This window comes from Ambystoma mexicanum, chromosome 4q, assembly GCF_040938575.1.
Source record: "Ambystoma mexicanum isolate Mex_15411 chromosome 4q, UKY_AmexF1_1, whole genome shotgun sequence".
Taxonomy (NCBI): domain Eukaryota; kingdom Metazoa; phylum Chordata; class Amphibia; order Caudata; family Ambystomatidae; genus Ambystoma; species Ambystoma mexicanum.
The window spans coordinates 63,014,676-63,042,361 of NC_090928.1; the positions used below are offsets into that span (position 1 = coordinate 63,014,676).

Genomic DNA, 27,686 nt, shown 5'->3' on the forward strand with positions numbered 1-27,686 from the left:
GCACGTTGCACATGTGTTTTAATGGGGCCAAGAAGGGGGGGGTGTACAAGGCAGTGAGGCTAACACATGCAAGGGCTCTCATGTGTGAGACATGGATGGTGCTTGTGTGTGTAGGCTTGCATGCCAAATGCAGATGTGTGGGCACACATGTTTGAATGAATGTGTATGTAAGTAGGCATGTTCGTGATGTCACACATGGATGTTGGTTTCAGCTACATGTATCTGCACTGTGTACATGTGCATGTGTGTGTATTTGACAAGGGGGCAACAGTGATGGAACATGGATGCATGTGACACCGGGATGTGGAAGATTGATTGGCAGATGTGACATGGATGCCGATCTCAACACTGCAACAGTTGGCAGAGGTGTACACATGCATGCAAGTGTGGTGGTGTGTGTGCATGTGTAGTGCACTCCCTGTGTTGCATGTGATGTCTCGCTCACCTTTGCCTGCTCATGCTGTTGTATGTGTATGGATGGTGCTGGCTGATGCGATATGGCTGTGGTATGGCTCATGTGTGCGAGTTGAAATGACATGTGTGTTGGCGATTGTGATGCCATGTCTGAGGTTTGCCAAGCCACTCATGTACAACTGTCATGTGTGTATGTGTCCATTGTACAGTGCCCTGATGCCTGTGTTTTATTTCTCCCTGTCTGCAGCATCAACTGATGAAGAGGGCGGAAAAGGTGCTGTGGAGCACAGCGGCAGGGATTGCACCACCAGCCGGAGATGCAAGGCCCGGCTCCCCTCCTAGGTTGTCATCTCGTCGGGGAGTGAGGAGTCTGGTGCTGCGTCCCAGGCCGCAGCTGCCGGGGGGAGGTCCAAGAGGCGGAGGTCGGAGTTGGACTCCTTGGCAGCAGAAGGGGCAGCTGGGACCCCACAAGGCCCAACGGGGGAAGATGGCACGGAGTCATCCAGGTTGGTGGGGGTTTGGTGGAGGAGGAGGCCGTGCAAGCGACAGAGACGGGGTCTGGAGGTGGGGATTCCACTGGTGCTAGTGGTGCAGTGCAGGACCAGGGACAGGAGGCAGCACAGGCCGCCGCGGAGGTGCCTGTGTGCAATCCTGTCCCTGATCCTGTCACTGCATCATCTTGCACCAGCAGGGATGCCTACGTCTGGACCCGTTTTCAGGCAGGGGATGAGCTTACAACAACTGGCCTTCCTCTGCCTGCAGACGTGGCTATCCAGGTACGGGTTGAGCCTGTCCTGACTGGTGTGGCGTTGCGTCAAGGGGCCATGCGAGGTGACCTGCAGTCTTTTCATGGGGAGACTGCACGTCATCTCGAATGGCTCGTTGACCGCGTCGGCCTACTGGGACAGGTCACCCAGGCCGGATTCCTCCGTTTGCTGGAGCTTGTTCCAGCACCCTCCTCAACTGAACACCCTATGTGCCAGTCGTCCTCCGTGCCATCTTTCCACCCATTTGTCACCTGGGTGCCCTGTGGAGCTGCCTCTGACGGTGCGGCCAGGCTGGTGGAGGACACATTCCTGCCACAGTCGGGAGTCGGACGTCCAGCAGGGGTGGCCACATCAACGACTGCACCCCGGCCGATGGAGGGTGTGCAGGCAGCAGGAGCCAGGGCACAGCAGCAGCAGCAGCAGCAACGAGGTGGGAGCCATGATGGCTCGGGGCCTTCGACATCGGAGGGGCAAGCATCGGCCGGAGGGCAGGAGGACCCAGGACGGGAAGTGTCTTCCGTGTGGCAGAGGTTGGGCCATGCCATAGATGCGGAGCGGCAGCGTGCGGAAGAGGCACGGCTCACGATGGTCAGGGCGGAGAACTCCATGCGGAGGGCCCTGAGACGGGCCAAGTGCCTCGAGACAATCCGCAGGAGTTGGAGGAGAACATGTCGTCATCCCTGCGGACCCTCGGGGCCATGGAAGAGGACTGCCTCCAGGACATTGAGCAGGAGTTCGATGTTGCCCTGGCCCGGAACATCCAGAAGTGAGCCGTCGGACTAGCCCGCTGCCCTTGTAAATAGTTCTTTATTGTTAAGTTTCCTTACGGTTTTGTTTTGTTTTGGGGCACTTGGACAATGCCCCAACTTCTTGTATATATTTCTTCATTAGGTAGGATTTTATTTCTTACGTTTCATTTAAAGGATTGGGCACATGGACCCTGGATGTTCACTTTGACAATGGATTTGGATTGTTGAATTTTTTTTCACATGGATCAATGGTTTTTTATTATTTTTGCACCTTGGATTTATTTTCTCAGACTGACACTTTGGAGACTTGCTTTTGGATTGCTTTTCATTTGGATTTCATGCGTCTTTTTCATTTATTGGGCATGCTGAATTTCTTTTTATTTCCATTTTCTTCTGTTCCATTTAATTGCCTTGCTTTTCTGTTTAATACATTATCATTTGGTACCTCAATGTGTGGTATTCTCTCTTTGGTTTCATGCATGTCGCAATGTGTGTTTTTTCATTCACATGCTGTCATTGTGTGGGTTTGACGGATATATGTTGATGTGCAGACTAGCCATTTGGGATGCATCATGTGCTGGTGATTTCTTTGTGGGGTGGATGTCATACCTGGTGGTGTGTTCGGACTGGGTTGGCGTGGGCAGTGTATTGAGGGGGCATGGGGGCCATGATTATGGATCGTCATGAGGTGTTGGGGGACATGTATGGGGGCTTGCTGGCAGCTGTCCTGCACTGCTGGGGGGTGGGGGTTCAGTTGGACATGAGTGGGGGCCTGGTGGAGGGTGCCCCACAATGCTGGGGGTGGGGGTGCAGGGGGACATGAGTTGGACATGAGTGGGGGCCTGGTGGAGGGTGCCCCTGGATGCTGGGGGGTGGAGGTGCAGGGGGACATGAGTTGGACATGAGTGGGGTCCTGGTGGAGGGTGCCCCTGGATGCTGGGGGGTGGGGGTGCAGGGGGACATGAGTGGGGGCCTGGTGGAGGGTGCCCCGCAATGCTGGGGGTTGGGGTGCAGGGGGACATGAGTTGGACATGAGTGGGGGCCTGGTGGAGGGTGCCCCTGGATGCTGGGGGGTGGGGGTGCAGGGGGACATGAGTTGGACATGGGTGGGGGCCTGGTGGAGGGTGCCCCTGGATGCTGGGGGGTGGTGGTGCAGGGGGACATGAGTGGGGGCCTGGTGGAGGGTGCCCCGCAATGCTGGGGGGTGGGGGTGCAGGGGGACATGAGTTGGACATGAGTGGGGGCCTGGTGGAGGGTGCCCCTGACTGCTGGGGGGTGGGGGTGCATGGAGACATGAGTTGGACATGAGTGGGGGCCTGGTGGAGGGTGCCCCTTGATGCTGGGGGTTGTTGATCAGTAGTGCAGGGTGACATGTGGCTTGGCTGGGGGGCATGCCCATGGTGGATGTGCTGCCTGCGGGACATGAGCAGGGGTGCAGGGTAGTCCCCTGTGGTGTGGGCTGCCTGCAGGGGCCATGGAGGGTGTAGAGGGAACACCTGGAATGACCCACACGGCCAATTCACGTGTAGTACTACCCAGAACCCCCTGAAATACATGTACCCTGCTGAATTTGCGTGTGAAACTTCCCACGCACCCCTAAATGACGTGCAAAGGGGTATGCGACAAACACGGACACCCGCTGTGTGAATAATAGCGTGTGCGTGAATTTCGTGGGTGCGCGGGAAGTTAAACACGCGATCGGGCCTGGGGGAGCGGGGTACGTGTATTTCAGGGGCTCACGGGAAGTTTAACACGTGATCGGGGTGGGGGAATGGGGTACGTGTATTTCAGGGGCTTGCGGGAAGTTGAACACGTGATCGGGCCTGGGGAAGCGGGGTACGTGTATTTCAGGGGCTCGCTGGTAGTTTAACACGCGATCGGGCCTGGGGGAGCGGGGTACCACTCACCTTCTGCCTTGCGTGTAGAAGAACGAGTAGCCAACACCCACCCGATGTGAAGTAATAGCGTATGAACCCCAATGCCTGCAAAACACACGCACCGCACCCCGCGAAAAGCACGTACGGAGCAATGGAAATCCACGTGGGATTTTCAAGCCCTGCCAGGGCAATGCCCGTGCGCAATACGTCACAGATGCGCTTACGCGCTAAGGGCCTTTGGTCCAATGGAATTGCGTATGCGTGCTGACGCGCTTATGTGCTAAGGGCCTTTCCTCGAATTACACGCTGACGTGCAGAATTGCTAAGGGGGGCCGGGGCCACTTCTCGGAAGATCAGATGAGGGTCCTGGAATGCATATCCCCAGCGCTCCACGTCCAGGTCCTTGAGAGGCAGACCTGTCTGGAGTCGAGCGGTAAGTGGCCAAGCATTGCTGTGTGAGACAGGGCATGTTGCAGTGTGCTGGTTGTCTGATACTTGCCTGTATGTTTGACATAGGCCATGTACGCGTGTGTGTGTGTGCAGGGACATCATGGTCATGCATGTGAGACCAGTAATGTGTGAAGCACACGGTTGGTGTATGTGTTTAAATGCAACATGGGGAGCCCTATGCGGAATGGACACATGAGAGCATGCCAGTCTCTGTTCCTGCACATGGGTGGTGGTGAGGGATGGGTGCTGATGCCATGTACATGTATGGTGTCCATGTCTGTGTGTCTGACCTGCGTGTCTGTGACTTGTGAATGCCATGGATGCATGACACATGTCTGTGACAATGTTCAGAATCACTGATGCAGCCTAGTTATCCTTGCATCCACTGTGTCTGGGGTGTACGAGTCCAGATGGATGAAAGTACAGTGAAGTGTGTGCATGTGATAGGCATGACCCATGATGCATGTGAGTTCAAAAACAACATTGTATGTTTCAAGAGTCCCTTGGACATGTTTGCTAATGTCCATAGAATGTGCCATGCCTGTTACTGCATGTGTTCTGCCTGCACTGACCCATATGTTGTGGAGGGACATGATGGAAGTGATCTTTGACAGTGCCACTCATCTGCTATTGCTTCCTGTCTAGGGGACCATTGCACAGTACCCTGATGCTTGTGTTCTATGTCTCCCTCTACACAGCGCAAAGTGAAGAAGAGGGCGGAGACGGCGCTGTGGAGCAAAGCGGCGGGGGTGCCCCCATGGCTGCAGCGGAAGGGGTGGGTTAGCCCCCACAGGGGCTTACAACAGCGGAAGACGGGGTGGAGCCATCCAGGTTGGTGGTTTCCACAGAGGAGGAGGAGGCCGCTACTGAGCCGCACATGGGGCCTGGTGGGGGCATCCCTGCTGGTGCAAGTGGTGCAGTCCAGGGGCAGGGGCAGGAGGCAGCACAGGTCGCCGTGGAGGTGCCTGTGCATGTCACTGTCCCTGACACTGTGACTGCACCACCATGCACCAGCAGGGATGCCCCATCCCAGTCCTGTCCGCGGGTAGGGGGGATGTCCATGTCATCTGACTCCCCTCGCGGGACCCCTCGCCGTATGGAGAAGGTCCTGATTGGTGTCGCGTTGCGCACGGGTGTCATTCGTGCTGAGGTGCGTGCTTCCCGGGGGGAGCACGCACATCATCACGAAGAGCACCGTGCCAACGTGGACCATTTGGGAGCGGCCATGGTCGGGGGTTTCGTACATGTGTCGGGCACACTGGTGACCCTCTCCTCCTCTGTGGAGGCTATGCGCCAGTAGTTCTCCATGCCGTCTTCCGGCCCAGATGCCACCAGGGCCCCCTGTGGACCTGCACCGACCAACACAGCCAACTCGGTGGGGATCCCATCCCTGCCACAGTCGGGAGTCGGAGGTCCAGCAGGGGTGGACACACCAGCAACTGGACCCCAGCAGATGGAGGATGTGACGCCATCATCGGGCAGGGCACGTGCACAACGGCGTCGGTGGATTCCATCAGCCTGGATCCCGTCGTGCTGGCACAGGCAGTTGCGTCGGAGGCAGCGGCAGGCTCGACGTGGGAGGCATCATGGCTCGAGGCCATCAACATCAGGGGGGCAGGCATCGGCCAGAGTGCAGGAGAACCCTGGAATGGGAGTGTCTTCCATGTGGGAGCGGTTGGGCCAGCAGATAGGTGTGGAGCGGCAGCGGACAGAGGAGGAACGGCTCACAATGGTCAGGGCGGAGAACTGCATGTGGAGGGTGCTGAGGCGGGCTGAGTGCCTCAAGGGTATTCGCAGGGAGTTGGAGCTGGACACTGCATTATCCCTGCGAGACCTCGGGGCCAGGGAACATGCCCGCCTCCAAGTCATTGAACAGGAGTTCAATGATGCCCTGGCCCATGACAACAACCAGTGAGCCGTTGGACTAGCCCGCTGCCCTTGTAAATAGTTATGCAGTTAGTGTTAGTTTTCCTTTGCTTTTTTATTTTTTTTGGACCTTTTGGACAATGGACCACATTTTTGTATGTAGTTTTTTTATTAGGTAGTATTATTAGATAGGTTTCATTTCTTACGTTGGGATCATGGACCCTGGATTGTTTATCTGTATATATTTGACTGTTGGATTTTATTTTTTTATTTGGAATTTACCCATGGAGCAATGGTTTTCGGTTTTGATTTTCCATTGGATTTACTTTTTTGAACTGTGACTTTGGACACCTTTCCTTTGGATTATGATTTGTGGTTTTACATTATTTTACAGACATGCTGCTTTTGGTTTTTAATTCCCATTGTCATTTGTTTATTTTTGATTGCATTTATGTTGCTTTTAATACATTTTCTTCATCAAACTTCAATGTGTAGTATCATCTCATAAGTTTCATGCATATCATGATATGGGTTTTGACATTCACTGACACCCATTGTGTGTATGTGAGGGACATGTGTTCATTTACATACTTGCCATTGGGGTTGTATCATGTAATTGGCATTTCTAAGTGGGTGGATGCAATACTTGGGTGGGTGTTTGGTATGTGGAGGCAGCCCATAAGGGCCAGGGATCTAGATTGTGATGACGTGTTGGCTGGGGGACATGAGTGGGGGCCTGCTGGCAGGTGCCCCGCAATGCTGGGGGGTGGGGGTGCAGGGGGACATGAGTGGGACATGAGTGGGGGCCTGCTGGCAGGTGCCCCGCAATGCTGGGGGTGGGGGTGCAGGGGGACATGAGTGGGACATGAGTGGGGGCCTACTGGCAGGTGCCCCGCAATGCTGGGGCGTGGGGGTGCAGGGGGACATGAGTAGGACATGAGTGGGGGCCTGCTGGCAGGTGCCCCACAGTGATGGGGGATGGGGGTACAGGGGGACATGAGTTGGACATGTGTGGGGGCCTGGTGGAGGGTGCCCTGTACTGCTGGGGGGTGTGTGTGCTGGGAGACTTGTGTGGGGGCCTGGTGGAGGGTGCCCCTGGATGCTGGGGGTGGGGGTGCTGGGAGACATGAGTGGGGGCCTGGTGGAGGGTGCCCCTGACTGCTGGGGGGTGGGGGTGCAGGGGGACATGAGTTGGACATGAGTGGGGGCCTGGTGGAGGGTGCCCCTGGATTCTGGGGGTGGGGGTGCTGGGAGACATGTGTGGGGGCCTGGTGGAGGGTGCCCCTGACTGCTGGGGGGGTGGGGGTGCTGGGAGGCATGAGTGTGGGCCTGGTGGAGGGTGCCCCTGACTGCTGGGGGGTGGGGGTGCAGGGGATCATGAGTTGGACATGAGTGGGGGCCTGTTGGAGGGTGCCCTTGGATGCTGGGGGGTGGGGGTGCTGGGAGACATGAGTGGGGGCCTGGTGGAGGGTGCCCCTGACTGCTGGGGGGTGGCGGTGCAGGGGGACATGAGTTGGACATGAGTGGGGGCCTGGTGGAGGGTGCCCCTGGATGCTGGGGGGTGGGGGTGCTGGGAGACATGTGTGGGGCCTGGTTGAGGGTGTCCCTGAATGCTGGGGGGTGGGGGTGCAGGGGGACATGAGTTGGACATGAGTGGGGGCCTGCAGCAAGGTGCCCCACAGTGCTGGGGGGTGGCGGTGCTGGGAGACATGCGTTTTTGATCAGTAGTGCAAGGTGACATGTGGCCTGGCTGGGGGGCATACCCATGGTGGATGGGCTGCCTGCGGGATATGAGCAGGGGTGCAGGGTAGTCCCCTGTGGTGTGGGCTGCCTGCAGGGGCCGTGGAGGGTATAGAGGGAACACCTGGGAGGACCCACACGGCCAATTCATGTGTAGTACTCCCCGCGCACCCCTGAAATACATGTACCCTGCTGAATTTGTGTGTGAGACTTCCCGTGCACCCCTGGAACACACGTACTCAGGACAATCGCGTGTGGAATTTCCGGCGCACCCCTGAAATACACTTACCCTGCTGAATTTGCATGTGAAACTTCCCGCGCACCCCTGAAATACACGTGCCCTGATGGAATCGCGTGTGAAACTTTACGCACACCCCTGAAATACACATACCCTGCTGAATTTGCGTGTGAAACTTCCCGTGCACCCCTGGAACACACGTACCCAGGACAATCGCATGTGGAACTTCCCACGCACCCCTAAATACACGTACCCGGCTGAATTCGCGTGTGAAACTTCCCACGCACCCCTGGAATACACGTACCCAGGACAATCGCATTTGGAACTTCCCGCGCACCCCTGAAATACAAGTACCCTGCTGAATTTGCGTGTGAAACTTCCCGCACGCCCCTGAAATACACGTGCCCTGATGGAATCGCGTGTGAAACTTCACGCGCACCCCTGAAATACACGTGCCCTGCTGAATTTGCGTGTGAAACTTCCCGCGCACCCCTGGAACACACATACCCAGGACAATCGCGTGTGGAACTTCCCACACACCCCTGAAATACACGTACCCTGCTGAATTTGCGTGTGAAACTTCCCGCGCACCCCTGGAATACACGTACCCAGGACAATTGCGTGTGGAACTTCCCGCGCACCCCTAAAATACACGTACCCTGCTGAATTTGCATGTGAAACTTCCCGCACACCCCTGAAATACATGTGCCCTGATGGAATCACGTGTGAAACTTCACGCGCACCCCTGAAATACACGTGCCCTGCTGAATTCGCATGTGAAGCTTCCCGTGCACCCCTGGAACACATGTACCCAGGACAATCGCATGTGGAACTTCCCGCGCACCCCTGAAATACACGTACCCTGCTGAATTCGCGTGTGAAACTTCCCGCGCACCCCTGGAATACAAGTACCCAGGACAATCGCATGTGGAACTTCCCGCGCACCCCTGAAATACACGTTCCCTGCTGAATTTGCGTGTGAAACTTCCCGCGCACCCCTGAAATACACGTGCCCTGATGGAATCGCGTGTGAAACTTCACACGCACCCCTGAAATACACGTACCCAGGACAATCGCGTGTGAAACTTCCCGCGAACCCCTGAAATACACGTTCCCTGCTTGGCGTTTGCTGTTTGGCAGCCCTGTGAACTGGTCCAGGGTTAGCGCAGACATTTGCGATGAATGGGGGATTTTGATGGCTTTTCCTTGCGCGAGGGCGTTCTTGGGGGCGTAGCTGGCGCTGCTGCAGGGTCGCTGCGCCACAGCTGGTTTTGGAGGCTAAAATCCATGAATACGCTGTGGGATGAAATGGATTTTATCGCACGCGGCTGGCGCAGTGTATTGCATGGGGACACTGTGCGCCAGCCGCGTGCGCCACTTTTGTGCGAAATTCTATGAATTAACCTGTTAATCTCTCTCAGCCCCTACTCCCTGTTGGCATGCAAGAATCAGACCCTTTTGTTCTTCTATTAAGGCCTTAGTGGTCTCTATTAGTTGTTCCTGCATGGCTATCTTTCTATGGAGCCTGTCATTTTTTTCACAGAGAGCCTCATTGTCTCTCTGTGCTTCCTGTCTGCATTGGGAGTATTGGGCCAACGTTTGCTGCAGGAGACTCACCTCCTGAGTCTGATCCTGATTGGCCTGATTATTCTTTGCCAGAGCATCTTCCACCCTCCTGGTATGCTCTAAAAGCTTTTCATAGTCCATTTTGAGTTCACCTAGTCCCTAAAGGGCTAAGTGATTTTCTTCCACCTTGGTTTTTAAATGGCTGACTTCCTGGCCTAAGGCGTCCCTTTCCTGAATTAGAGTACCCCTCTGTGCAGCCAGGTCATCCCTTTGTTTTCTAATGGCACATAATTTCTGGCGCTCCTCATCAAAATCTGTTTGAGTGTGGTGATCTGTCACTATTAATTTATTATTTTCGTCCTTCATTTCATCAATCTGATTTTCTAGGGCAACTATCTGCCCTGCACAGGCTCTATTATAATTTACTTGCTGTTCCAGGTTTTGTTGGCTCTGTTGTAGCAAATTCAACCTTTCTTGACACTCTTTTTGCAGTGTCAGTAATTTGGTATCCTGCTCTACCTTCTCTTGCTGCAGGACATCCAGATCTTCCTTTAATTTTGATCAGGTACTGTCTGGTTTCTTTCTCTGACTCTTGGCTCTTTTGTAGTCTTTGCTCTGCAGAGTCCAAATCAGTTTGGGTGTTCTCTAGGGATTGTATTTGCCTCTTTGCCAGATCTAGGTTTTCAGCATATTTTTCCTGTATTATTCCAATGTGGAGGTATAGGTAAGCTGCTATTTTGGCAATTTTACATTGCTCTTCTTTTACGTTTGGGCCATATACAATTCACTAAGTGCCTGGTGTAATGGACCCTGGTCCTGTCATGTATCTAATTCTATGGCATTGATTTGTTGTTTGATTTCCTACAGCCAAACATTCTCATCCTGCTCTACCCATTCACACCTGAAAAACTATTTGTGCAGTAGGTGTTCCTTTGCAATGTTGATTTCCACTGGGGTCGCCATTCTGTAAATATTAATTTCCTTCTGACTTATCTCAGGGTTATTTTACTTTTGCAAAACAGGCCCAACTCCTTTGAATATTTCTATTGAAGGGTGTTTTTACAGTGTAGCACAGTGTGGTAGCCCAACAAGATGTATGTACCCAGTCAGGTAGCACACTGTGTTAGACTCTCACAAGTGGTATGTCTAATTCAGGATCTCGTGATGAGCCCCCAAGCTGTAAGTGATTTCAATGAGGCACACACCCAAGTCAACGCCTAGCATGTAATGCACAACTGAAGTCCTTATTTATTTTTGTCTAAAAGTTCATTATTCTGAATGATATACCACTCATATCACGCCCCTCTCCTGGAACCCTCTCCCTACCCCCTGTCACACAGAACCAGGAATCAGGCTGGTTTTCAAAGTTAAAATGTTTATTTATGTATTTACAATTTAATCACACTATGTTTTAATGGGTACACAATAATCACCAATGGGCTGATATAACACTGAATAATCTCTTTAATCCACAAGGAGTAATAGTGAGCAAAACAATTCAGCACAGAAATAATACTTTTGTGTGTGTGTTCAGATCAATTAACACTGTGGTTAAAGGTTCCCTCTGCACACCCCTCAACCCCTCAATAGGCAATGTAAAGAGATAGGAGGCGAGAGCAGGTATTCAGGAATGGTAACATTCAAACAGAATATCAATCCCACTTTCCCCCAGCAAACACAAGCGAAAAACAGAATTGACTATCAAGCTGTCAGAATGGCTTTTAAAGTTATTTTAGAATGGACTGGGCAAAAACCCCAAATATGGTCAAAATTGCTGAAATTCCTATACATTCTTATGGGAGCTGCTTTGGATAGTTGCACACAAATACAAGCAATGATTTAATACCAAGAAACAATTGGAAATCTTAAAATTCAAGTCGGAAGCAATCAAAAGCTGTTTTACACGTGTCAGAATTTCCCTAAATGAAAATTTGCGGCAAACTTTTCACTGCGCGATAATCGCGATAACGGGAGAACCGTATGGATTTGCATTGCGGTTTTAGATGCAGTTATGGACGTTTTAGTGGAGGTCGTTTTTTTGAGATAGGTGCAAGAATGGGAAACAGGAATGCACTTTTAAAATGACAAAAGGATTTCTTACACTAGAGGATGACTATGAACAAAACGAATGTCCCACAGGAACACAGCCACTTGATCAGAATGACTGCCTGCTAAGGACTCGCCTTCTTCAGATGGGAAAAGATCAGTGCAAAGATAGTTTTAGCAATACTAGTACAGGAGGAAGATAGAATGGTTTGGAGAGAGTTCAGATAATTCAAAAGTACTCCTAACAATACAGGTTCTGAATACAAGATAGAATGGGTTTAAGATAGGGATTAACTATGGACAGTACATATGCTAGTGACACAGTTCTATCTATAGATACTCACTAGATATGTTTTTAACCGGAACCGTCAGGATTCTGGTCCATCAAGATTCTGGTCAGGGAACTGGATCTGGTTCTAGGACGGATAGCTAGGCACATCAGACTGGATCTGCACGGCACCGGACTGGACTGGATCGGCAATGCACTCTGGTCACAGCACAGCACAGAACTGGATTGGATCTACCCTTGTTGGTTCTGATGATAACTCTTTTAGCAGGCAAGCAGTACAGTGCAGCCCGGCTGTATTTTGCTGCTTCCCCTTAGGTTTGTGGGGTTCTGGAATTTGAGGCCTAGCTGAAAATGGTTCAGCTATGCAATGGGTTTCTGCTTTGCCAAGTTTCTGGAGTCTGGAGCAAGGAAGATGTAGATTTCAGCAGCAGGGTGCTCCGCCAGTAGGGATGGTGAGTGTATCTGTCTGTCCTTTTGAGTGGTGAGCTGCCTCTATTTATGCTATGATAAAGGGGTGTGTGGACTGGTTTATCCCAAGCTCGCCCCTTTGACCGGTGATTGGTTCAGAGTCTCCTCTCTGCCTTGATAGAAGGAGAGCAACAGCGTGTCACCTTTATGGTGTGATTTTTTGAGGCAGAGAATCCACCCCTATCCCCTTGAACACAACAAATACTTTTGACACCATACATATTTACACATGTGCAACCTCTATAAGAATCACAAATACAGATTACATATTTTATAGAGCAGCTTTCCTCCAAAACCCCATAGCTGTGGGATATTGTCACGGCTTTTGACATACTTTTGCCCTTTTCATCAGGAACACAATGTCCAATTTATAAGCAACTTTCTAGAAGAGTGCGCCTTTAACATGGGCATAAGTGTATAACGTTTCATACTTCAAGCAGAAATACATTTTGTGTAAAATCACATTTCTTGCCCTTTCTCTCCAGAACATGTCAGACGATTTTGCCGCTTTTTGAAACATGCAGCCAAAATTTAGATTCACAAATCTGTTATATTTATATTTTGTACAATTTTCACTGACAAATTATAAGTCTTTTAAGAAAATGTTCTTTGTGAAGGTTCAGCCACAGATGGTTGTTTGTCTCCGCCTCTTTTTGTCTTCCTGCAGTTCAGAACCAGTCTCCGCCCTGTTTGCTCTTGGCAGAGGCCATTTACAACTTTCCTCACACCCCGTATTTCCTTAGCAGCAGCTGTTCATTGTTCCCTTTTGCCTCTGTAGACCAAATTCTTTCCAAACCCTATAATTACCGCTTGGGTGTGATTTCCTGGTGGGGGGAAAGGCCATCCTTCTGTGGAGAAACCTGATATTCCAGTTTGGTAGCTTTAAGCCAGGCTTGATTTAATTGTTAATTCTGTTGCATTTTCCCTTAGCTTAAAACAAACTTGTGATTTCAAAATAGCATCTAGAATTCTGATTCAAAATTTCAAACCATGGGATCAAAACACTTACAAGATGGTTACTCTCAGTAACAGGCCTCTTAGATTGCAAACATTTGATTTCAGTTTATACATGTTTATAGTTTAATCAGGCAAACTCTTGACAGCTGTCATCTCAGCAGTCCACTGCTGCACAGAGATTTTTGAAATCCACAGACAGGCCACTTTTGCTGTGGAAATCCCTTTATGCTTTTAGCTTTTCAGGACCTTGCAAGTTCACAATGATTTCTTAAAATAAGTGAATTGTAGCACCCAGCAAGAATTTTGGATGTTTGAGTGTGTTTTGTACCGGCATTCTGCAGTCACAGCAACAAAGTAAAAAGGATTTAAGGCAAGATTTGGGGGTTTCCTTCTGTACTCCATTTTTACTTGTTGTGGAGCCCAGTGACATATTCCAGGAGTGAGATCTCTGTTCCACCACTGACAACATGCATGGCAGATTGGGAATTCATCTTTTTGTGCTTTGCAAAGCGTGATTTTCAGATGTTTTGGCGTGCACAAGGGTTTTTCTGCCATTTTGTTATTTCTGGCACCCTCATAACACAGTGCTGCAGCATAGCAGAGCAGAAGTGGGTTAAAACATCCCACACGTCACCACCACGATGATTACTTCATAGCTGAGTTTGCAGACATAGAGCATTTTTTAGGTAAAGGCCACCACATTGTTTACGTTATTTGTCTTTTTTGTTTATATGTCCCATAGGCTTTATACACTTGCATCGACTGTGATTTACTATGTGGTTTCCAGAAAAATGAAGTCCACACAATGAATGTGGATTGCAACAAGAGGTAGAGTAATATTATTACGTTGCAATGTAATACAACCACCTGCAGCATGTCCCAGTCTAAATTGAAAGCCACCCTACAGATACCGCTGTGGGAAGATACATCCTCTTGCTTCAGGGATCGTACCTTGCTTGTCTAATATCAATCTATAATATACTTGCTGCTTTTCTTTATAGCACATGTCCATAGTCCTCGTGCCTTGTCCTGTCTCAGAGGCACTGTTAAAGGGCTTCCCGCTGCTTCCTCAGTCGTGAAGCACTTTGGCTAGTTCAATCTACAAATGCTAATCCCACCTCTGTAGTCCCTGGCCAATTGTGGGTTCGGCGAGGGTCTGCTACATGCTTGTCCATTGAGGGAAATAAAGAGGCAGACAGCAGGGCATAGAGAGAACAATTTTATTTCACGTTCATGTGTATGTGTTCCATGGACTGACTTACCTGGACAATGCCATCTAGCCCACTGCGGTGCATGATGGAATGTAGAAAAGGAACAAAGCAAAGAAAAAGAACAATGGATGGCACCCCCTTGCCCAGAAGTGGGCTAGGTAGGGGAGAGAACATTCAGAATAAGTACAGTTAGAGAAAGAACAGGAAATGGTTGGAATGGCATTAAGAGTAAGGATGCTGTGAGAATCGGCTGTCTGGGAAGTGGTGGTCTCAAGCACCTGTACAGGGCTAGGATCACTTCCAAAGCTGAGCAACATATGCGGAGCAGCCCGGCATCTACAGTGGGCCCATGCTGCATGCAGAGAGCAGTCTGGGCACTCACAGTGCCACTGGAGCTGTCAGCCCACCCGGGGGCCAACCCAGGTAGACCCAACATTGAAGATCCCGGGTCCTACATGTGCAGGCGGGCCAGGGAGAAGAGCAAGTCTGCCCAGACTGGCCTGCATGTGTGGGGGGCCTGAACCAGGCAGCACAGCTGTACCCAGTGACAGCGCCCCAGCAAGTCCAGAAGATAAGTCCTCCTAGACCGTGTATGCCATTGTGCGGCCCCCTTATCCTTGTCGGCAGGGTGGTGAAGGTGCAGCATTGAAGACTGCCCTAAAGAAAAGCCCCCGGTTGCCACGTCCTTGTGGCTCGCCTGAAGAGGGTAGATCTGGAATGCCGGACAGAGCCCTGAGGAGCACATGCCTGTCATTGTAATGTAGGAGAGGAACCGGGGCAGGTCTGCACTCAGCTGGTGCACCGCTGGCACCAAGGTGAATGACAGTGGATTCCAAATGGCAATGGGCAGACCACCAGAAGAAATACTGCCCCTTAGTGCTAAGAGGAGCAAGTGCTCGCGGGGGCATCAGTGTCATTGGCAGCCCTCCATTTCCTGTTTTATCAACATCTTTTAAATAGCAGATGCTGCATCGCCCCTTCCTGTCTAACTTGGTCTTGGGATTGGTGAGGTTGGCTTCAGTGTGGTTCATCCGTGGTCTGGGCTAAGGAATGTATACCATTGCTCTGGATCAAAGCCCTCTGTCCTATTGATTATTTTCAACGTCTGCCATGTACTGCGTACTGATACCAAGGCCTCCCTCTCAAAGTCAAACCCCACTTCATAGTGCCAGCAAACTTGGCAGAAGTGACCTTATGGTAATATTACAGACTGTTATCATTTTCTATTTCTATTATTCATTGTTCAAGTGAATCTTTTTAAAAGAATGATTTTATGTCTGCTTAGTGGGGTCAGAGGGTTTGAGACAGGGGATTTGAGAAGATGCTTTTTGAAAGCCTTGAATACTGTTTCCTGAAAATGTGACTAATCGATTAATACCCCTTTTTTGAGGATTGACACCAGGGAAACAAACTTTGCATAATACTCGACTAGATTGAAGAAGGGCTTGAGCTCCACTTTGTTACTGGTGCCTAGTGCTTCTACTATGGCCTTGAGTAAATTTACTTACAAGCTGACCTATCCAATATCTGTCATAACGCGCAAATATGATTCAATCAAGGATAGAACCTAGTTAAAGCACTAACACATGCAGAAGTATGAGTCACTACCCATCCCTAATTCCAAGAGACACCGAAACGGTTGCCATAACAAGAATAGGGACGTAATGGTCTATGGCAACCTAATTACGGAACCGTCATAATTGTGTAAGAAGGTATGCTGTCATTTGATGGGAACATGGGATAACCTAATCCGAATCATTAATACTAAACTACACACCTCTGTACTATCAACTTCTCATTACAATTATGACGGGAAACTCAGAACCACATTCCATATCTACGGGGCTTGTTACCTATAATTTTTTGCAATTTAATGTTATGTAGAGATGATTATTGCACATACAATATATAATCAAAATGATGGCACCTTATTATTTTGGACTAGCCACTATTTGTTACACACGCAAATGCGCTATAGAATGCCCACAAGATGGCATCTGAATTCAGGGAAATCCATTAACACTAAAGACAAGTAACAAAAGGGAAAAGGGACACAAGTTCCACCATCAGCATAGCAACCAAACCAAACATATACACAATGGCGACTGCAACCTGCGTCCTAATCACTAGCCAACGTGAGGGATTCTAACACTGAGCCACGTTAAGAGACCGTCTATATTTGTTGGAGTCACAATGATTAGTAGCACAGATACTAGATAGAGTGAAGTGCGACCATACTAGGGAAACGCTTCATAAATACAATAGATTTTGTATCGTTTACAATCGGGTTTTTTGTATCAACAACTATAATCAGATCACGAGAGTGCCATCAGGACTAGCGGCACTACACCCATTTGATGACATACATACTTGCAATAACACGCCTTGCATATTAATTGGGCGATATATCACAATAAGGCTAAGTGAAACGCGTATGATATTCATACTAAGAACACAAAGTGGTGTTCAGAGCCTATTATATTATCAATTAACATAATTGATAATATAATACTTGCATACTTGCAATAACGTGCCTCCCATTTTAGTTGGCCGACGTACCGCAATCCGACTCGGTGAAAGGTGTAAAATATTTATACTAGGAACTAGGCACAAAGTGATACTCATGGCCTATTCATGTTATCCATTTTTCACAGGGATTTAAACCTATAAAACCATGCTGGAGGACACTACAACTAGACGACGAATGGTAAGGAAACTATTAGATTAAATGCATGAGTTCCAGATCAATGTACGGATAATGCACCTAGAGGGATCTTCATTTCGAACTATAATATGCACAACAAATTACAATGGGAATCAAGTATGATAGGAACAATTGCACTGCTTGGATTTGTGAATATAGAATATAAAGAGCAGTACCTAATGAGATACAATTGATCCCTAATCTAAAATTAAGGTATGATTCAAATAAGGATCTCAGCTACTAAAGTATTAACAATCATAAATGTACCAATGCCTCATGGTCTCCATAACCCAGTAAACATTTATTTCAATGGCGATTCTGATGTATATACAATTTTCGTGTCCCCTATCTCTCTTCTCTTCTCTCACCCCCTAACAATCCTCCCCATCACCAACCCTTGAATCTCTGTCACCATATTATACAATTTCATGTTGGATTGAATATGATTGTATATGGATGTTCACCTTGACTTTACTGATACTGTTCAACTGTACAGAGTTTTCTCTTTTCTTTTCTGAGATTGTAAATATCACAAGGCCTGATTTGAAAAAGCTGTGAACGTCGAAACACATGTTATCACCAAGGGCACTTTTTGACAATAAAAACATGCGTTTTTAATAACCCTAACTGGTGCAGATCTTCAAGAGTGTTTGTGTTACTTTGAGTACATTTTGCTTGGGTATTGTACCATCTGCTGAAATGTTGTATCCCAAGTATTGTATGGAATTTAGTTGCCAGATTAATTGTTCTCTCCTCAAGCAACTACCTGCTGCCTGAAGCCTGTGTGGGACTGTTTTGAGCATGCTGTTGTGACTATTCCGATTATCCATATATTAGTTTGTGGTCCGGGCAGTAGGTTACATTTCTGAAGTCATGAAAGATGGAATCCATCTTCTCAGTAGATGTATACAGATGAGGAAAGTCCAATGGGAATGTGGTTATAACTCAATGTGCCAAATGTGGTGATGAAGACTGTAAGGAACTTAGAGGTATTGTGCAGTAAGATTTGCTGGTATGTATCCCATATATGCAGTTTCAAGAACAACATGACATCTTGAAGCATGAGGATGAGTTCTGTTGTAGTTATGATAGGTAGAGGGTTGGCTTTAAATTACAATGGGCCTCATTAGGACCCAGGCGGTAAGGGGTTTACGGCAGCGTAAACAGCGCCGACCCTTACCGCCTGATTCCAAGGTCCCTTAGCGCCATGGAGGATTTAACACCTGCTTTTAGCAGGTGTTAAAATCCATGGCGCTAAGGGACCTTGTTGTTAATTACGCCACCGTAAATTACGGTGGCGTAATTAACGCCTTCCCCACTCCCATTATGCCCTATGGGGCAAAAATGGGAATGGGGAAGGGTAAATGGGGATTGGGGACTTACCGCCCCGCCAACCTCGGAATGGGGCGGTAAGTCCGCCAACCACCATGGCGTAAACGTAGTTTACGCCATGGTGGTAAAGGTACGACCCAGGCGGTAACTTACCGCCTGGGTCGTTATGAGGCCCAATGTCCCTGTTCATATTTCTTAGGTTAACACAGAGGCAAAGCTCACACATGGATGTTTTCTTTAGGCTAATTATGGAGTGAAACCATTCTGAAGCCTCCACTGGATTGGTGGTACCATCCATTGGTAGCTTTCGCAGCAGGTCCTCTAGGGCTTGGTTGACGTGGCCGGTACTTGTTGCACTTTGTGCTTATCATGTATTGTCCCTTGGCACACCCAGCTTCCCAGAAAGTGGTACTTGTGATGCTCTACTCTGCCTCTATATGACTCTGTATTAGCAGGCAATATGTGCTCTTCACTCTAGGGGTCAATGATTATGTTTAGCTTGGCCTGAACATGCCATCCCAGTACTGCTGGCCTGTGTTCAGCAAACTGCAACTTCCTCAGGAAGCTGCAGTTTGCGCGAGGCTATAGCTGGCTGGCACTTCTGTCGGTTGCAGGAAACACACAGCGTCTCCAAACTATAGCTTCTCCTTGCGACCCCTCGCAAGCCTTACAAACCTTGCACGAGGTGTCACGAGAGAAAGTTGCAGTGTCTTTCTTGTCTGTGGGCAGATTGGGATGACTCATGCCTGCACCCTCTCCATAGGTCACTGAGGCAATTTTAACCCTCGGCGAACCTGGGGGCTCTGTTATCTAATCTGCTCTGCAGCACACAGTGCCGGTTAGAACACTGAGCCCCCAGCTTCGGCCACAGACAAAGATGTCTTGGACTTGTGATCTAATCTGCCATGCAGTGCACAGATCACCGAGCAGCCCCAGGCATCTTTGTCTGTCGGCAAAGCTTGGGGCTCGGTGATCTATGCACTGCAGAGCTAATTAGATCACCAAGCCCCTTCTGGTACTTTTAGTCTCTCAAGAATGGGGGGATCACAATTGTATATGTTTTGCCTAACATATTATTATTATTATGGTATTTATTGAGCACAGACCTAGCCTCAAGAAGCAACAGAGTGCTTTACAGAGGTATATACCAATACAGATACATAATGGAGCTCTTTGCCAAGGTGTACAAGATTACAGATGCATAATGGAGCGCTTTGCCAAGGTGTACAAGATTATAGATGCATAACGGAGCGCTTTTAAGTGGTAACAACAGAACACATATATAGCAGGGGTAGGATGCAGAGGGGGACAGAGGAGGGGCACAGCTGTACCGGGTGGAGGGGAGCAGAGGGGCAGGCAGCATCTAGCGAGTCAGGTGGCGTGAGGGGCAATGTGATGGCGTAAGTGTTGAGGAGGAGAGACTCCTTGAAGAGGTGGATCTTGAGTTCTTTTCTAAATTGAAGGAGCATGGGGGCGAGTCTGATGCCGATGGGGAGGAGGTTCCATAGTCTTGGGGTGTAGACAGAGAAGGCTGATTTTCTGGTCCGTTTCTCTGCGAGGTAGCTGGGTGACTGAGGGCGACTGCCATATAGATGATGCAGCAAGACTTGAAGGTGATTTGTGCGTGCAGTGGGAGGTAGTGAAGGTCGATTAGGGGTGGTGTTATGTGGTTGAATCTGCGTAGATCATTGATGTGGCGTACAGCCGTGTGTAGGACACTTCTCATGGGCACAAGGGAGGATGACGGGAGGCCTTTGAGGAGTGCATTGCCCCCATCCCGGTGGGATAGGACCAGTGCTTGAACAGTGGATTTAAAGCTGTCCAGAGGGATGAAGAGCTTGACTTTTCGCAGGAGGGAGAGCTGGTACCAAGCTGTTTGTTTTTTTTTTTAGCTATGTGTCTCTTGAAGGAGAGGTGTTTGTCAATGTGGAACCCGAGGGGCTTTGCACATTAGGTGAGCTCAGGTATGAAGCCTTCAGGGTTCATGGTTGATAGCCAGGTCTGTATGTCTGGGTGTTCAGTGTTGTTGGTGAGGAGTAGGAATTCGGTCTTGGAGGGGTTGAGCTTCAACTATGTACTGGACAGTCGAGACTGGATCAGCGAGAGGCAGTTTTTGAACCTATGGATGTCCTTGACCGAGTCGATCTTAAGGTATAGCAGTAATAACAAATAAAGTGATTTGTGTGCGTACCTTTCAATGGTTTGTGTACTTTTCAAGCCATAATTTTATAAGCAAAGAAATATGTTACATATTTCTATATATGTGTGTGTACTTTTCATCAAGCCATCTTTTATAAAGCAGAACATTGTTAAAAGCCAGACAGGGGTGTGAGGAAGGGAGATGATGAGTGCAAGCAAGTTGTGAATATTTGCCCATTCACTTGGGAGTATGCGCCCCCAGACTGTGGAATGTCCTTTATCCCAACCTAGGGGCAGAACTTAATGATATGCATGTCAGAAAGTTGTACAAAATGAACTGTTCACCCTATCCTTTATCCAAGTTCAGAGGCATTCCAGCTACCTGCAATCTGTCCTACTCTACTGGTGTTCATGAAGTGACTGCAGTGTGACTTGTGGCACACTGGCGCTCTACAAAACCCCAAATAAATTGAAAGAAGGAGGGGCCCATATTTTCAATTTAGCACCTACATATAAGACGCCAATAAGCATCATGCGGCTGTTCAGGGACTTCCAGGCACTTCTTCAGTGAGCTGTTTACACTGTGTTGCGATATGTTCTTAGCTATGTAGGCCAGACCATTTTTACATGTTTGTCTTTAGGCCATGCCCATAAATTCTTAGACCCCTCCCATCATGCAAGCCATGCCCCCAAATGAGGGCGCCACCTCAATTTCTCAGCCCACTTAAAGCACTGGCTGTCCAGGCAAAGGCTCAAATTCAAAAGGGTTGGATACAATACATTCGACTCAAAAGGACCGAAAAAAATGATCGAATGCTTTTTTTTTAAAAAATTTTTTTTTTTGGCCTTGGTATAGGTTAAATGTGTGGTTTTTGCCAAAAAAACATGGGTTTGGGTGGGGACCCCCCCCCCAAAAAAGAGCATTCAATTTTTTTTTTTGGTCCTTTTGATTCTAAACCATTGAATTTCGAAACTTTGTATTCGATCCTTTCACCCTAAACCAAGCACTGACCTTTCCTGTTCGGCACCCTCATTATTAACAAGAGTGCCCACGTGAGAGGTTTCCCGCTCCCAAATGTTCCGGTATGGCTAGTGAAAGAACCATTGGGGGATCCCCTGCCTCTCCGCTCAGTACGCCACTGCTTTCCTGTATGTAAAACTATGTTTTATTCACCTGATGTCGATGAATCTGTATTCAGGGCATGCCTGAAAATGTTATATACAGAATCTGATGTGTGCTGTTCTAATACCATGTCTTGTGTTTTTCTTTCTTTCTCTTCAGGGGATTTTTGTTCTGGGGCTGCCGTATGCTCTTCTCCACAGTGGATACACAGGTCTGCTCCTCATTGTCTTGGCTGCAATGTTTGGCTGCTACACAGGGAACATCCTCATCGCTTGCCTGTATGAGGAAAACGAAGGTGGTCAGCTCATAAGAGTGAGAAACACATACGAAGACATTGCTAGTGTCTGCTGCAGAGGACTCTTTCCCAGACTCAGCAGGACAGTCGTCAATGCGACCCAAGTGTTGGAGTTAGTCATGACTTGTATTTTGTATCTAATTGTGTGTGGGAACTTGCTCTCACACAGATTTCCATCACTGACAGCCACAGAAAAAAGCTGGTCCGTGGTTGCCTTTGTGCTGCTGCTGCCCTGCGTGTTTATCAATACTCTAAAGATGGTGCCGAAGCTCAGCCTTCTGTGCTCCTTGGCCCACTTTGTTATCATTCTGAGCTTGACCTCTTACTGCCTGACACAGGTTGACAGGTGGTCCTGGGGAAGATTTAAGCTCACAATGGACTTTGAACATTTCTTGATCTCCATCGGCGTGATCATTTTCAGCTACACTTCCCAAATATTTCTGCCCGTGCTCGAGGGAAACATGGCGGACCGAGGAAAATTTAGCAGCATGCTGACCTGGACTCACGTGTGTGCGTGCCTCTTTAAGACGTCCTTTGCGCTCGCTGCCTTCCTGACGTGGGGCAAAGAGACGAAAGAGGTGATCACTGACAACCTGCCATCTTCATTAGGGAGACTGCTGAACCTGTGCTTGGTAGCAAAGGCCCTCCTGTCCTACCCGCTCCCCTTCCACGCCGCTGCGGAGATACTGCAGAGTTGTCTGCTCAGCAGCAAACACCCAGGCATCAGCTCTCCCTTCCTCCTTCCAGTCCTCAGGGCTGGTCTCCTGCTGTTCACCCTGCTGATGGCCTTATATGTGCCGCACTTTGCAGTACTCATGGGCTTGACAGGCAGCGTGACAGGGGCAGCCCTGACCTTCCTACTTCCTTCGCTTTTCCATCTTCAGCTGAAATGGAAAAAGTTAGCCTGCCTTGAAAAAATTGTTGACATTTTTATTTTTAGCGTGGGCTTTCTTTCCAACATAGCAGGCATTGTTTGTTCTGTGAAAGGTCTAATTGAAGCCTTTGGAGGAACGTAAAAAGTAACAATATTATTCATGATCCGAACCAAAGGTAGACAAACAATGTCAAATATTTTAGCGGTACCATGCATGCCCATAATTGGCACAGTTATGTTGACCTCCTACGGTTTCAATAGAACAATTAAAACAATATGCAAATCCCTGAACCTGAAAACCGAGTTGCTAAAGTTATTAATTGTATAATGAATGCCATTATGTGAAACAAACGCAGCACTCCCACAAACTTGTATGTAGACATATGTTTAATCTGAACAAATGCTAGAGCGTTTGGATAACACATCTCACAAAACCTACCCTCAGCATTTCAATATATAGTATAATGATGTACTGATGCGCTAAGCAACAAAGAAAGTCCCCAAATAAATCATTGATTCTTATTTGGAATGTTGTGCTTAGTTAATTAGTTGATAGTCATTGGTCGGTGAGTTCTCATCAGACCCCCTTCAGTTACATCTATGTCGCCGTCTAGGCTTCGGCCACCAAGACCCTTCTCAAAACGGGGCTAAATAAATAACATAACAAATCCAGCAAACTCTTGTTAGTTAGGGGTGGTGGTTTTGGGTCGGATTGGTAGGCGGTGATAGAAAACAGCATCATAACACATTAGTTGGCTCTTCATATTATAGACTCCTCTTATGCTATGTAGGCTATTGTATATTTCAACTCTTTTGATTAAGTGTTTAACCTTTCCATCATCACGTTATCCTAATCAGGTGCTTAGAACTATCGTTCTTAAATAGGCAAAGTGGTCTCCCTTCGTGGTTAATCGTGGCTAAGCGCTCCTGTAAATTTAACTCAGTCTAGATTGCTCCAAATGCTCCAGAGATTTGCCATCTCTGATGGTTGTGCCTTACTCCTCCTCTGTGATTTGCATGCATTAAATAGTGTGTACCCAGAGTGCGTGTCAGTGTATCATTGCTCACCATTAAGGTTGTATACTAGGCATACCATTCTGTCCCTTCTGGACTTTCCTCTTAATCTTGAAATCTTGAATCTGGGGTTAGATCCCTAGAGCCTGAAAGAAACAAATCATATAGGTCTACCCTCTACTGGGTATCACGTTCCCATTTGTCTTTAATTGAAATGCATCTAAAGTTTGATCACGTGATAGGTCATAACTGTTTACCGATTACTCAGTGTTGTGTTCCCATCTGTCTTAGAATTAGTTTGCAATATGTTGCCCCCTTGACATTTCCAGTTATAGCACTGAGGTCAAATCTATAAGTAGTTACTTCTTTTACCCCATATGGGCCACTGTTAGCTCTAACACCTAACTGCTCAGTTTCCCACATAGCGGGGAGTTCCCTCAGCGTTACGCGTTACAGTCCATAGTCGCAGTCGCCATTTTGGTATGGTTTTTAAATCTTAGTATAATGTTACGTGCAATGGTGTCTTGTTCTAGCGGCCAAACTGTGGGCTAAAATAACCCATAAGAACTCCTGATTCACATCTGCATTGAAGTGTGACAAGCCAATTTGCTGACATTTAACATTCTATGTATTGGATGAAGTTGCACGTATTGGATGCAACGTTGTTCCTTTCTGGCGGCCATACTTTGTTTGGGGTTAGGCAACTCAAAAACGCCCAATTGGCTTATATGCAAGTGTGGCAGCCCAATGTGCCACAATTCAACATTCTATTAAGTTGAATTGCATTTCCTCATTAAGCATATATGTAGAGATGTGTCTCTAATCATATTTATAGGTTGTATCCATATCTAATAATTCATTGCAAATAATCAGTGAGAAACGTGTTGCTCTGTACTTAATATAGTAGATTCATGTAAATACTCTCATTTGCAAAAGCCTTTTATTGCTGGCTGTAGCCATGTCACTGTCAGTTCTACACCCATATGCTTGGTAGATACGTTGGACTCAGTTTGTTCTTCAAGGTTTTTGCCTTTTTGAAAATCATGTTGTGGGCCTGTCCTCTAGGTATCTAAGCGAAGTATGTGCCAATGTTTGTTTAACAACTTCTTGATCTCATGATGATTCCCACAGTACTTAGTTATACATTGTACACTTTGTATGCCTGGATTCGTTGGTTTTGCTTTCTGTTTCAGAGTTTCGCTCCTATGTATTCCTTGTGCTCTGTTGTGGGCTTTATGAATACTTGGCAGCGAGTTGGAAGGTTGCATTCCTCCTCAAATGTTTCCAGTTCTCCACAGTTATGCTTTGACCTTACATTTGTTATGTCATCTTTGATGTCCTGGGTGTTAGTCTTAGCAGTGCACGGTGGTGGCGCGAGTTATGGTTGCTTAGCTTACCATAACTGGCGAATTTCAAGGGTTTTTCGGATTTACTTGAAACCATAACGTCCCTTTAACAAAGTTTTTTCACTGAATTTCATAGGTTTTTAGTAGCACAACTTAACCATAACGTCCCTTTAACAAAGTTTTTTCACTGAATTTCATAGGTTTTTAGTAGCGCAACTTAACCATATTGTCCCTTTAACAAAGTTTTTTTCACTGAATTTCATAGGTTTTTAGTAGCACAACTTAACCATAATGTCCCTTTAACAAAGTTTTTAACTGAATTTCATAGGTTTTTAGTAGCAAAGCTTAACAATAGTAACTTTGACTTTATGTACATGTAATATGGAACATACTGAAGCACTTCTACTGAATGTAATGTCCGCAAACATTTTTGATGTCCACGGACATATTCGGACAACAGTACCACTACCTAAAAAGTCTGGGGGGGGGCATGTTTCATTGTTATATTACAACATGATAACATTTAAAAAATTCACAAAGTAGTACACATACATATTATATGTAGTAATACCACACTAACCATTCATTTAAATACAATATATTCTAAAATGGAATATACCAAGAGAAGATAAATAGGCTTCCAACATAATTACCTGACAGACACTCCACAACTAAGACCAAGACCAGACCTACAGACTACTCAGAACATATCTTACCTGAAATAGAAAGTCTACATCATTTTACTCATATCTTTATAAACTTTCTGTATTAGATTAAAAAAATATATTATATATTTTTTTTTTCTCACAGAAATGTCTAGTACCCTGGAATGGCTAGAGGAGCACTTCCCACATGACGAAATGTCAGAAAATAGTGAAGCTAATGGTACACACTTTACAATATAAACCATTTAAGTGTTATTATTTTATATATATTTAACATATATATTTCTTTTTGTACAGAGCATTCCAAAATAGAAAACTTGTCTGAAGAAACTGTTATGGAAAACACGCTTGACAGCTTAAAAGAAAAAAATGATTTATTATTGAGCAATTTTAATAATTTGAAAACTTTTGTTGAGGATCATTTTAAAACAAAAACTTCATACCATTGTCCCACATGTACTTGTCCCCCCTCACCATATCCCAGTCAATTATCCCCAAACCCTCTCCATAATCCAAAACGTTTTGATGAGACTTCCATCCCTTCTTCACCTGATTTCAATCATGTTGACACCCCTAATTCTCCTGTTTTTGTTTCTGTTTCTGCCTCACCTTCTCTGTCATAAATAATTAATATATGTGAAATAAAGTTAAATTTTTATATTGTGTTGTAATTACTTCCCATTTTTTATTTTTTTAAAAACAATGTAGATGTCCGCGGACAGCGCGGGTGTTCTGAAATGTTCGTAAATAAACGAAAATGGAGGTGTCCTGAAGAACACTATACCTATCCGTACTGTTTGCTAGCAAGTTCAAACTGTTCTAAGAACCCAATTGGTGTCCTGAAATGTTTGTAATTAAACAAAAATGGAGGTGTCCTCAAGAACACTATACCTGTCCGTAATGTTCGCTAGCAAGTTAAATGTTCTAAGAACACAATTGATGTCCTGAAAAGTTTGTAATCAAACGAAAATGGAAGTGTCCTAAAGAACACTATATCTGTCCGTAGTGTTCGCTAGCAAGTTTAAACTGTTCTAGAACATACGCGATGTCCAGAAATGTTCGTTTGATGTGTGACGCACTTTTAATTAATTCAGGACCCGAACACTGTCTGTAGAACATCAACGCGCATGCGCAAACTAATGTCCGTGCATTTGGTGTCCTGCGGACAGGAGCTTCCTTCGCGGACCTGTTCGCAAAGGGATCATGTGACCGCGCCCATGCTGATCGCGTGTTCTGAATGCAGACACTGTTCGTGTCCCCGAACAATTTAAAAGTACATTTTCGAGTAATCCACAATATTTTTCCATAACAACTCATCATGGCACAAGTCCCACATAGTAATCCTGAGTTTCTACATATCTTTTGAAACTTTTTGAACCCTTTTTTGTGTTCGATCTGTCCGCGGACAGCGCGCATGTCTTCGAACCGCGTACAAGCACCCCTATAAAAGACCACGCCCTAGAGTTTATTCTCATTGTGTTTCTAGATATTCTTCAGAGCACAGCAACTTGCTGATTCCACCATCGAGATGGCATCCCTGGCTGCAGAACTGCCAC

The 27,686-nt window shown here is 47.2% G+C and overlaps 1 pseudogene; it reads left to right on the forward strand.

The window, feature by feature from the left end:
* The first annotated feature begins 22,044 nt into the window (after positions 1-22,044).
* LOC138467206 (vesicular inhibitory amino acid transporter pseudogene) lies at positions 22,045-23,247 on the forward strand (annotated as a pseudogene).
* Positions 23,248-27,686: the final 4,439 nt, after the last annotated feature.